Source organism: Aquila chrysaetos, chromosome 4 (assembly GCF_900496995.4).
Source record: "Aquila chrysaetos chrysaetos chromosome 4, bAquChr1.4, whole genome shotgun sequence".
Taxonomy (NCBI): Eukaryota; Metazoa; Chordata; class Aves; order Accipitriformes; family Accipitridae; genus Aquila; species Aquila chrysaetos.
In genome coordinates, this window is record NC_044007.1 from 31518915 (window position 1) to 31531576 (window position 12662).

Below are 12662 nucleotides of genomic sequence, written 5' to 3' on the forward strand. Positions count from 1 at the left end.
TGCTTCTAGCTCCTAAAACAACTTTTGAGTTTACTTTAATCAAGCTTCTGAGGAAAATGCACTTTATAATGCTGTCTTTGAACTAATGGATTTAACGTAACTTTAATCTACAAAAATTGACCAAGAAAAACCCTGTTTTCCTCTTCTTTTCCTTTTATTCCCTGGTGTTGTGAATAAAAGTGTTTTTAATTGGCTCGGTCTCAAGATAAATTCAACCCTTCAACAATACTCCTCACAAATTAGCTACGGTGACAAAATCAGTATGTATTGCATGCATTAGAATTATACTGAACTTTCTGAGTGAAAAGGAGACATTTTAAGATCCTCTTTGATTCACATGTACAGTCACTGAAAAAAAAAGAAAAAAGAAAAAAAATACTCTGTGTGAACTGCTGCTATCTATTAGAAATAAAATAGAAAGGCATTTGTTGTATATATATGGCTAGATCAAGAGTCAAACCAAGGAAAATAAAGCAGCATAGTCCCTAGAATATTACGATAAATTGTGTCCTGCTAACTTGATCTAATAAGATGCTAGTTTTAGCTACTCATGCAATTGCTCCAGCTAGATTCATGTACTAATTTGGCTGAACTCTTAGGTTTTGTGCAATTTTTGAGTTTGCCTTTTTCTTAAATGGTCTCAGATGGTTTATTCCCACATATCACCTTCTCATCACTTTAAACAAGCTGTTATTTATACTAGGTAGTTTAAATCCTCTGACTAGGAACATGCCTCTTCTTTCACTATACCCTGAACAACAAACATTCCAGCACATGGCTTAGATGCAGCTTCAAATACCAAAATATGCACCTCACTGAATTTCAGTTGTCTAAAAGATCGGCATCAAGTTCAATGTAATCATTGAGGTTTCTTCTATGCAGTCAGCTGAGAAAGACAGACACCTCCAGAGTGTGATTCATCTCATCTATTCCAGGATAAGATAAAGCATCCATTGGAAGTACCTGGCGCTCTCCTTTTGAGGCAACCTACACAACCAGTCCAGAACTGATTGCTAACTTTCCAACGCCTTCAGTTAAATGAGATGAATCCCACCCTTACTGCCTAAGGCTGTACTAATTACCAAGAAAAAACGGAGCATGCTCCAGGATTTGGATTGCCCAGCTGGGATTGCTGGAGCTTGCTTGGCTTTCCTTTCTGCAGAAATCAGAGCAATGGGATGCAACAAGGAAGCAGCCTTGTGCACTCCAGGGTCATAGCCTGAAAAGGAGCCAGGATGCAGTCTCAGATAGCACCTCAATAAGATTAGCAATGGCAGCTTACAGCTGTACAACCTTTCATTGCTGGAGACGTGCCTGCTCAGCATGGTGCAATGCTGCAGACAGATCCTGGAGGCTCCATGGAACAAGCTAGTCCAGAAGCAAGGTAGCTGCCTTGACCCAGCCCCACATATCAGCTTTTCAACACAGCTAATTAGCTGCTTTAATTCAGCACACTGTCCTTGTTATATGCAAGCTACATGGTTCAAAGCTAGCTTAGTTATATCTTCACTTTAGATGTAACTAGAATGCCTGGAGACTCCCACGGACTTTACTAGTTTGTACTTCAAAAGTTGCCTCTGCAACTAAAGGATTGGAAACACATTTTCCCCACACAAAAACTCATTTTCTGGAGCATAGTTCAGGCTCGGGAAGATAAGGGAGGAGAACTGTACAAGGACAAGCCCTAAACTACAGGACACAGTCTACCAAACCATAACAACCAAAATAGATTTCCATATTCAGGCACCTATGTGACTCCAAGGTCAACCTGTTCCCAATGCTTATATGCTCAGATAAGCTTAAAGACGTGGAAAACAAGTGTCCCTTTCTACCCCTTCAAAAATTTTGAATGCTAAAATTTTCAATCACATGTTATAACCAGGTATTACGCAAACACTTGTACTTTTTGATCTATATTTCAGTGAAGGGGTTTTGACAGGGCAGTCCCTTGCAGTCCCTTTGTGACCTCCAGCTGTCACAGAGCTGCCCCTGGGGACAGCTCCACACTTGGGTCTGGGATAGCTGAGGCATGGGCACAGAGTCACCAGAATGTGACCATCTCATTCTGCACTGCTTGATTTCTTCCAAAAAGTAGTATAAATAGCAAAATTAACTAGGGGCTCATCTGACAGTCAGTGAATACAGTGCTCAGTAGCGAGCAGGCTGAAGCCTTCAGCAAAGCCTGATCCATCGTCAGTGAGAGCCTGCCTGCTCCTACCTAGAAGATTACACTTTAACTTTGTAAAAATACCATTTGTCTGCAACTACCTCAGCACCTTTATTTATCCTGGGCCCCTGAGATTAAAGCAGCAGGTAAGCAAGGAGCTGAAAATAATGTATCTATCTGCTTTGCTGCATTTTACCTACTTTTCTTGGGTCCACAGCCGAGCATACATGCATGGGAGAGCAATGGCCTTGACCTCCCCGTAGGATCAAGGCCAGAGTGAGAAGCTGCTACTGCAAAGTCCTCACCTTACAGCCACATACCCATAGCACAGCCTTCAGTCTTGACACAAAACACAAACACCGAGCTCACACCTCAGCAACACTTTGGAGTAACAGCAGCTGCATGCGGCACAAGCCGCAAGTAGCCAAAAGCCTCAGCAGGACATCGGGCAAAGAAGGATTTCCAACCACAAAGCAGGAACGGAGGGATGTATTTCCATACCACACACACTCACTGAAAAAATTATTGAAATTAGCTGCCATTTGGTTTCTTGAGGTCTGAAGACTGGGAAGTTTGAAGTAATTCATATTTATTCAAGTAATACCAATGAAGAGTGGGAACTAACATCAGCACACATCTATCATCAACCTGTCTCTTTGGTATATATACCATATGCCTTTCCCGCACATCTTCATCTCTTTCTTTCGTTGGATTTAGCCTGTACTTTGTTTGGGAAAGAGACTCAGTCTTTCTGCACATCTGCCATCTCCAAATGAGATTATTACCATAAAATCATTAGCAGCAAAGGCAGAGAGAGTCACTTGGGAGACTTCTGACTCACACTTTACACTGAAAGTCAACGGTGCAATGACTTTTTCAGGGTATTCACGGGCAGACATCAGAATGACGTGGAACTTAACTTTGATATATATATTTTGGCAGTATCTGAGGGCAAGGAGCAGCTTAATACAACTACAGCACGTAAGGCCAAATGCTCTACTTCCTAAGTGCTGTTCATGGTGTGCAGAAAGACCAGAAATGAGCTCTATATTCCCCTTCTGGTAATTCCCCAGGCCCAGGAAGCTCTCAGCAGAAACAGACCCTCAGCATCACCTTTCCAAGAAGCTCTAGAAACAGTGACAGGAATTGACAGGAGCACAATGCTTTCTGGCAGTCTCCAGCTGGCATGGAAGCTATTGCAAACTGGTAAAACTCTCGTCTTAGCTTTGACCTTCATGTTGCACCACCACCAATAATGGCAGCTAAGCAATGCTCCTTTTTTCCCTTTTTCCACAGCAGAAGAGAATCCATACTAGAAAGATTTGATCCTTCATCCACCAGGAACAATAACAAAATTTGCTAGAGGTAGATGTGGGCTTCTGATGGTTCACTGAAGTTATATCTGTGCAATAAAACTAACTAACTTTGAATTTTGTATTCTAAAGATGATTTGGTATGATATGAAAAAGAACCAGTATTGTTCTATGGGCTTCTGCGTACAGTAACTCCACGCCACATGCTAAAATCTTCCATTTTCACAGTCACAATAAATATATTAGTCCACTCACTGGCATCTATTACTGAATACACTTAAGTCCTTAACAAAATTTACCTTACTGAAGCCTGACACACTATGTCAATGAAATCCCAGTGCAGTTTATTTAGGACCTGTAAGAAGGGATTCTGTGGTACATTTGTATGTTGCTGCCTCTCAGCATAAACACAAAACTCAGCCACTGAACAGAGTCACCCTGTCTCCCAATACAGTCTTGGAAATAAATGTCAGGCATGCTTTCATCTGTACTCAAATCTGAATCAAGTCATCTAAAGGGACGATATACCCTTTCACATACCCGTTCACCTAGAATAAAACACTTTCTGCATGGTACATGAGAGTGGGGAAAAAACAGGAAGAAATTAATTCCAGCTCTGAAAGGAGCTCTTTTTTTCTTTTTTAATTTATGGATATGCACACATTAATCTCTCTACCTTGTTTTAAATGTCTGATGGAAACTGGCTTCACAGTTGATGCCACATCTTGGTCTCATGAGAGGGAAAAAGAAAACAGCTTGATCTACAAATGGAAGTGCAATTAAAAGTTAGTAACATCATGCTTTAATTTTTAGTAACATGGGAGGATGAATCACACACAGTTTACACTGGAAAAGAAACACCAATGAATACAGGTGAAAAACAGTGCAACTCAAAAGAAATAAAGCGAAGCCTCAGTACCTTTCTAACCAGTTTGGGGGCGGGGGGGTGTGATTCTCAGTAAGATGGATAAAGTAGGCTTGTGCATTGTCTTCCAGAAGGATGCCTAGCTGCACACACAGAGTTGATCCAAATCAGATTCAACATACGCAGTCCCTGAAGCAAACACCCAGCTGCACCAACTATAACTCAGATTTTTTAAAATACAAATACTGATAAGATTTTTCAGAAGGGATAGTTTGTTACAGCCTCTTCCCTGTACAACTAATATATTAGCAGGTTTTTCTTTTTAATTCTTTTGCTATTTGGGCAATTCTAATCCTCACTATCCTCATATGGCTCCTACCAATTGTGTATTAAGAAAAAATATATGTTTATCAATTCATTCGGTTTATCAATGTATTTCTTATAAAATTATATGAATGCTAGCTCCTCAACATTCAGGAGAAATGCCTAAGAGCAAGCATTTTGTTTATACACAACTTGATTAAAACTAAACATAATGCAACTGCTCATAGGTGATGAGACAGCTAAAACAATCTCCAGCTCCCTTCTGAGTACTGGGGGGAGAAAGGGGATTCAAAATGCAAAATTAGTTTCAGCCTTAAAAATGAAATTATGTGAGCCATTCAGACCTAGTGTAAATGCCACCAAATGTTAAGCCAAACAGCTCATCTTCCCCCCAGAAAAAAGAAAAGTTAAATTCATCTCCAAGCATGGGATTAATTCAGTAAAATTACAGTCTAGCCTCCCTTCCACCAACTCCAATCATAAACAGCCCAATTCTGCAAAAGACCAAGTACCCTCCTTTCACACCGACCGCCAATAATGCTTGCCAGAACTGCATCTAGGGTTGTTATTTATACCATGTTTTGCAATAAGGGAATAATGATACTCATAACCAAATACAGAATCAAAATATACTTATTTTGCATTTCAGGGCTAAACACAGTAAAAATCTCTTTTCAGCACAGCTTCTTCTACCACAGTGAGAATTTTACTTAAATGATGGCACTTCTCTCAGCATTCATGGTCAGCACTGACTGGCAAAAAGACCAGACCAGACCCGACTCTTAACTGGCCCGTTCAGCTTACCATTAATTAGCTTACCAAGACGGAAACAGCCAAGAACTCACTGTCCCAGTTTCTCAGACAGCCTGACAGTAGCTGCTGACTCCTCCATTGCAGGACAGAAAGACAAAGCCATTCCCATTTTAATAGGATCGCAGAGCAGTTTCACATGCAGCCCTGGTACAATCATGCTGAAATCAAAGAAATAGACCATAAATGAATCCTTCAGTGTGAGAAATAGCAACCTCAGCCCATTCTCCAGACACGCTGTGGTAGCAGAACTGATGCAGGTCCAGTGTGCAAGGGAACGGTCTGAAGAGTGACACCAACCTGTGAAAGCATTTGTGTAGACATGAAGAAAAGTCCTTTCTCTGAAGAGAGCCCAAGCCAAAACAAAAAGTTCTCACTGTATGGTGATTATCCACGTGGCCTTGTACAAAACACCCTTTACAACTATTTGTACCACTCAAGACTTTTGAGCTCTCCTCCCTGGCGGGTGCCCCTACATAATGTACAAACACGGGCACAGTCTCAAGGGTGCTTCTTACCTTAAACAACCTTCAGTCCATGATCCTGGTTCAGGAAAGGATTTAATGGCATATATCTATGCTTTTTTAAGCGAAGCTGGAAACATGTATTTGAACTACTGATACAGTGGCATCTAAGTTATGTTTAAACACTCTCCAGAATAAGTTTCTTTTAGAAGAATGGGAGATGGAATGAATCATCAACCCTCCTCCATCCTTTAACAGACAGGGAAGGACGCTCAGAGAGACAAAGCAACTTGCCAAGGACCATTCAAGAAGTCTGTGGCAGAGCCGGGCATTAACGCTAGACTTGCTGTTAATCAGTTCAGCATGTTAACCCCAAAACATTTTTTCTATTAGAAGAGTAATCAAAAATTACATAGATTATTTAGTATGTAACTGGATAGAAGAGAGTCAGGTGAAAGCTATGCAATACTCTGAAAACAAGAAAGCGTGCCTCCATCACTGAAAAAATGTGAAAGCCAATGTTAATGTTTTGCTATGGCATACCCATTTTATAATGTTCAGCACACTGACCACATGGAAAAAACTTCTACAAAATCATTCAACAGAACAAGACTGTAAGAATTCAAAATCATCATTAGGATCTGCAAAATATTACTAAAAATATTGCTATTTAAAAATTTCTGAAGTTATGATATTAAACATCTGTACTACTATTGTGTTAAGAATCTGAAACATTCTTATCTATATGGTATCTCAAGTAAACAGAGAACCACATCAAAGGAAATAACTGACAAAACCTTCCAAGTACACAATTTAGTCCACAGGCATGCTTTTACTACTTTTTATTCCTTGCAGCCTGTTACTAAGTTTTTGATTTCAAAATAAATTGCTTCAGAACTTAACTCCATCCTTTCACTTCAAGAAAAATGGACAAGTATAGTTGCAGCAAAAATTCCTTTGCATCTGTAAAATATACCTTCCCCTTCAGCTAGAACCAGTAAAAGGACTTTTTCCTTATGTCAAATTTTGCCACAAAAAATGTAACACTGGCTCAGTTATCTTCACTTCTCTTCTCACCTACTGGACAAGTTCAAATTAATACAACTGGCAAAACTGAGAGTCCTGTTATCTAAGCTGCAGGTCAATTAGTTCAAAGGCAGCTGGGAGCAATAGGCATCTTCCAGGACATGTCCAAAGAAGCAGAGAAACCTTCATAGTTTGTTGTGGAAAGTCAGTCTGCAGAAGTTTTAGAGAGAATTAAAATGGGCAGGAAAAAAGTTCCATTTCATCAGATGCATTCAACATTTTTAAACTGAATGGCAGAGATGCAAACTCAAGATTTCTTCCTTGCTGCCTGCCAAGCAAGTCAGACCTTCAGCCCTTTCTTTTACTTCAGTCTGCTTAATGAATGGCAACACAATACAAAATCTCTGATTCAGCTCTAAGCCTATTTACAAACCATCAGCCCAAGAAAGAGAGTAGATCCTGAGTTTTTTGCCAATAAGCTAAGCTCAAAATAAGCCCATCCTTGTCTTTCACATATAGATGTTAGCAGAGAGGCACCATTTTCCCACGGTAAACACAATGGAAAGGTTTTTTACATAACTGGTGAAGCTGCAATGAGCTCCTACCTACCATATCAGCAAGTCTAAACATCTATGTTGACATCCATACTAAAACTTCCAACTTTTAAAATCACAAGTTATAACTCTTTTTCACCTCCAAAGAGTCATTAGATGCCTCATACAAAATTCAATTGATTTGAAGACACAGATCAGAGAGCTGGCTGAAGATCAGGCCAGGCCATATTCTCAGGTAAAAGGACATACTAAGGAGCTAGGTGAAAAAATGTTAAGCTTAACTTAATTTCTGACAAAAGTTCCTTTCATGCAAACATTTCCAGAATGAGGCATTTATAACTTTTGTGCTGGAAACATGTCTTAGATCTGTTTGCCATTTCAGGGGATGGGTGAAGAATAACATAACAGCAGAGCCAATCAGCAAATTATGTTGTGTTGGCCTCTGAAAAGAGGAACGACTATGTATAAGTCCTTGTTCCAAGCCAAAGAAAGCAGAGATTTAGACCTTTATTTACCATGATGTACTTTTAGTGTCTTAAATACCTGAATAGTTTCTGTTCCAAGATAGCAGGTTTCCATTTTTGCTCTCATTATTTTCTAGCAAATTTCAAAGTATCTGAAATTTTCCCTATGTTAGACCAAGACCAACAAGAAAAGGTCAGTTCAAATGGTATTTTGTGCACCCAGAAAGCTTTGCAAACCCAGCTCGCAGCTCACTATGCCACACTAAGACCTGGCGTAAGTGATTCCATCAACTTGCACTGATGTGTGCCCAGTTTCACAAGGTCTGATTTAACCCTGATCTCTAAACTGCTCTCGGACAGACCTCAGAGCTGCTTCCATTTATTATTTCGTACCACAAGCAACTATTCCACTATTCAGCATCAATTTAAAATCAATTGCACAGCACCACAGTCAGCCAGTTATCTAAATATACCTCAGATAGGTAAGGCTCAATTACACTGGAGAAGTGAAGAATACATAGAAAAGATGCATCACCAACTCAGATGGATATCAATAAAAGATGTAATCAGCAAGGGACTGCATGAAATATAAGAATGTGGACACATTTTGTGAGTTAATTCTTTTGTATTTCATTAAACCCAACTTTTAATCTTTTCTTCACTTTTTTCATATTGATGAAATAGATGGAGTGAACAAGACAAGACTTCTTAAGTAGTGTCTGTGCACAGCACCCATGATGTAGCCCATAATAACCAGTGAATGTTTTTGCCTTGTTCTTGGCAGAATTATTTCAATGACAGACTGGAGCCAACACCCACACCACTGGAAAATTTTGTCTTGGCCAGGCGTGGATTTCACCGGTGAACTTCTTTGCGTGGATTTCCCTTACGATCCCCTGGCCCATCAGAGCAGCCTCAGCAGCACTGCAGGTCCCCAGCACAGGGCAGCAGGTTGCGTGGCTGGCACGGCAGACCCAGACCTGGCATACAGCTTCCCACAGGGCAGACCTCACCCAAATCACCCAGCAGGTCACCAAGAACGGACTGAGGAGCACCAGGCTAAGGCGAGTCCAGTGTGACCGAACAAATGGGGTGGAAACTCTTGATTTTGTTCCCAAGCTAAGCGCTGTGAGAGCACACTTAAGAGATGTGTAATAGACCAGAAATCTTTACTGAATCTTGACAACTTATTGGGTGTATGATATACTTATTAGACACTAATAGCAGCTCAAAAGCAATGGGAGAAATGTGCTGAAGGAATACTGCTTGTGAGGAAGAACAAGCCAATGGAAACAAAAGGGAGGTGAACAGGAGAGCCAGGGACAGGAGTGGTTAAGGTACCATTATACCCCTTTTCTCTTATTTGAACTTCCTCCCAGGAGAAATTTCTTGGGTTTTTGAAGTGTTCGACACATTTATTCTCCCTATTTGATAGACGCAAAGACTGCTGGAGTTACAAATTCTTCTTACACTGGAATTTCCATTTTGTGCCACACACAAATGTAGAAAAGTAAGTAAAAATCAAAGAGTTCTGGGTTATCTATTGTCAGTCTGTGGTGGATGCCAGGTGCCCACCAAAGCCGCTCTATCACTCCCCCCCTCAAATGGACAGGGGAGAGAAAATATAACAAAAAACTTGTGGCTAGAGATAAGAACAGGGAGAGATCACTCACCAATTACCATCACTGGCAAAACAGACTGAACTCAGGGAAATTAATTTAATTTATTACCAATCAGATCAGAGTAGGGTAATGAGACATAAAACCAAATCTTAAAACACCTTCCCCCCACCCTTCCCCTCTTCCCGGACTTAACTTTACTCCCAATTTTCTCTACCTCCTCCACCCCAGCAGCGCAGGGGGATGGGGAATGGGGGTTGGGGTCAGTTTGTCACACCTTGTCTCTGCTGCTCCTTCCTTCTCAGGGGCAGGACTCCTCACTCGTCTCCTGCTCCAGCGTGGGGTCCCCCCACAGGAGACAGTCCTTCACGAACTTCTCCAGCACGAGTCCTTCCCATGGGCTACAGTCCTCCATGAACTGCTCCAGCGTGGGTCCCTTGCATGGGGTGCAGTCCTTCAGGAGCACACTGCTCCAGTGTGGGTCCCTTCCATGGGGTCACAAGTCCTGCCAGAAACCCTGCTCCAGCGTGGGCTCCTCTCTCCACAGATCTGCAGGTCCTGCCAGGAGCCTGCTCCAGCGCAGGGTTCCCACAGGGTCACAGCCTCTTTCAGGCACCCACCTGCTCCGGCGTGGGGTCCTCCTCGGGCTGCAGGTGGATATCTGCTCCACCGTGGACCTCCCTGGGCTGCAGGGGGACAGCCTGCCTCACCATGGTCTTCACCACGGGCTGCAGGGGAATCTCTGCTCCGGCACCTGGAGCATCTCCTCCCGCTCCTTCTTCACTGACCTGGGGGTCTGCAGGGTTGTTTCTCTCACATGTTCTCACTTCTCTCTCTGGCTGCAGTTTCTGTGCCACAGCAACTTTTTTTCACTTCTTAAATATGTTCTCCCAGAGGTGCTACCACTGTCACTTGATGGGCTCAGCCTTGGCCAGCAGCGGGTCCGTCTCGGAGCCAGCTGCCATTGCTCCATGGGACATAGGGGAAGCTTCTAGCAGCTTCTCACAGAAGCCACCCCTGTAGCCCTCCCACTACCAAAACTTGCCACGCAAACCCAATACACAGTCAAAGCCTCAAATTCACTGCATTTGTACAGTAGCTTGGTTTTGGTTTTGTTTTTAATGTAAGAGCAATAAAAAGCTTTTCTTCTAGATTCAGTAATATGGAAAGCTTTGGAGCTCTGCATCCAAACAAGTTTTTAGCAGTGTAAGCACACATTCATTTTCTATTATTACTGTTATTACTACCACTACTACTATTATGTGCTTTTTTTCCAAAGCTTTGTTACCTGTGTGAGTTCTATCCTTATCCATCATGGAATAATTTATCAGTCCCTTACCCATGAGAAAAGGAGAGGTTTCCTTTTCTTTTGCCTTGAATGTTATCTGCTCCAAGACAAAATATAACACCTGCTGTTTTCTATCAATTACTTATGAATAGAAAAAAATAACACTATATTTGATATTGTATCTCTTTGTGAATAAGTCAGCTAGTTATATTTTTCCATGGAATATACAATTAGTATATACACAATAGAATCAAAACAAAATAAGGATGGAGGTAAATTTGCTTTTGTAAGCAAAAGGAGTAGCAAATGTGAAAGTAGGTCACTTTACAGAGTATCCTGGCCCTAGAGATCTGCAGACAGACTTCTGACGTGCTGGAAGCTCTGCTGGGGGTGACAGGCAGAGGCAGGTACCACTGGTGTGATCTAGTGCCCAGCCCACCCAATGCTGGTGACCTCAGCCTTGCAGCGCCCACACATGAGCCAGCCTTTGGGCTAAATCACCCTCAAGACTGCTCACTGCTTGGGATTTTCACCTCTCTATATGGGGGATTATGTTGTGTCTGGCACTCTCTGTACCAGGAAGGAGGAAAAACAATATAACAGACATTTAATAAGCAAACTGCAGGAAGATCAGAGCCATTCATGGCCTGCAAAAGTACTTTGACACATTCTGCATCCCATTTTGTCATAGGAAATGTGCTGGGCTCAGCTGCGGATGTAAGCCTGTGCCTCTGTGTGCATCCCGCTTTCTTCAACACGCACAGACACACTCTGGTGGCCTACAAACATTTGCTGGCACTAAGAGTCCTTGTGACTGACGTATCAGTGCTAGTGAAGTCCTTCCACAGATGCATTTATTCCAGAAAAACTGCACTTTTGCAGAGAGAGCTGAAAGCACCCCAAAATTTTCCTGTTACAAACTGTACCCTCAGCAAGAGCACTTTGATAGCAGAGATCAGCACAACCAGACCAGGTACCGATACCAGCGCTACGTCTGGCCTACTGCTCGACGCCTCCTTCCTCTTCAGCTTTTACCTGTCTGGATCACAACCTTTCACTTTCCTTACAGCTTTCTGCTTCAACCTTGATCATCGATTCCCCTGCCGCACAAAGGATGCTGAGCCAAGGTAACGTGCACAAAGATTTATCAGCAGGATCCACTGCTGAAGACATGCACTGACTCTAACAAAGTAATTTGGGGGGAAAAACAAAGACAAAAGCAGAGGAGAAGGACAGAGAAAAGAGGACAGGAGAGGGGAAAATGCAGAGGAGGAGGAAAAACTCCCCAGATATCAGCCAGTAAGGGGAGCCATGGGGCCCCATGTGAGCGTCATCCTCTGGACAGTGTCTCCAGTGGTAATGGAGGCAGGTGGTGATGATGAAGAAGAGGAGGAGGACTTTTCCCCTCATCCTAAATGTTTCACTGAGACCCACTCAAATTCCCTAGGGAATGCTTCTGCTTATGATGCTGTTAGCACTGACCAGAGTATGCTAATCAGATGCAAGTGCTGTACATTGACTGTTAAGCTTTTGTCCACATATATTATTGGATAACGCTTATTGAGCATTTGGATGACTATTATCTGCTTTGTTGTGCAGTGTTTGATTTCTCTAATATAATTTAAAATCTACAAAACAGGAGGGAAAGAAAGAGGGGAAAGAAGGGTGATTCTCAAACCAGTGGTAGCTACTTCCATGAAAGCCCACCGTAACAACAGTCAGGATTTGCAGGTGCAAATCCATGCGGATGATACAAGGATAACAGCAT

The 12662-nt window shown here is 42.1% G+C and overlaps 1 long non-coding RNA gene across 2 annotated transcripts in view; it reads right to left on the reverse strand.

Annotated features, from left to right (window-relative positions):
- The window catches only part of LOC115340265, a 63754-nt gene that overhangs the window by 27712 nt on the left and 23380 nt on the right, over positions 1-12662 (reverse strand). Inside the window, exons 3-4 of one of the 2 annotated variants that reach the window (XR_003922996.2) lie at positions 5489-5640; positions 4157-4241 (exon numbers count right to left, since the gene is read on the reverse strand). This is a non-coding gene — a long non-coding RNA (uncharacterized LOC115340265). The remainder of the gene's footprint in view (positions 1-4156; positions 4242-5488; positions 5641-12662) is intronic. The other variant, XR_003922997.1, reaches the window with a different exon arrangement.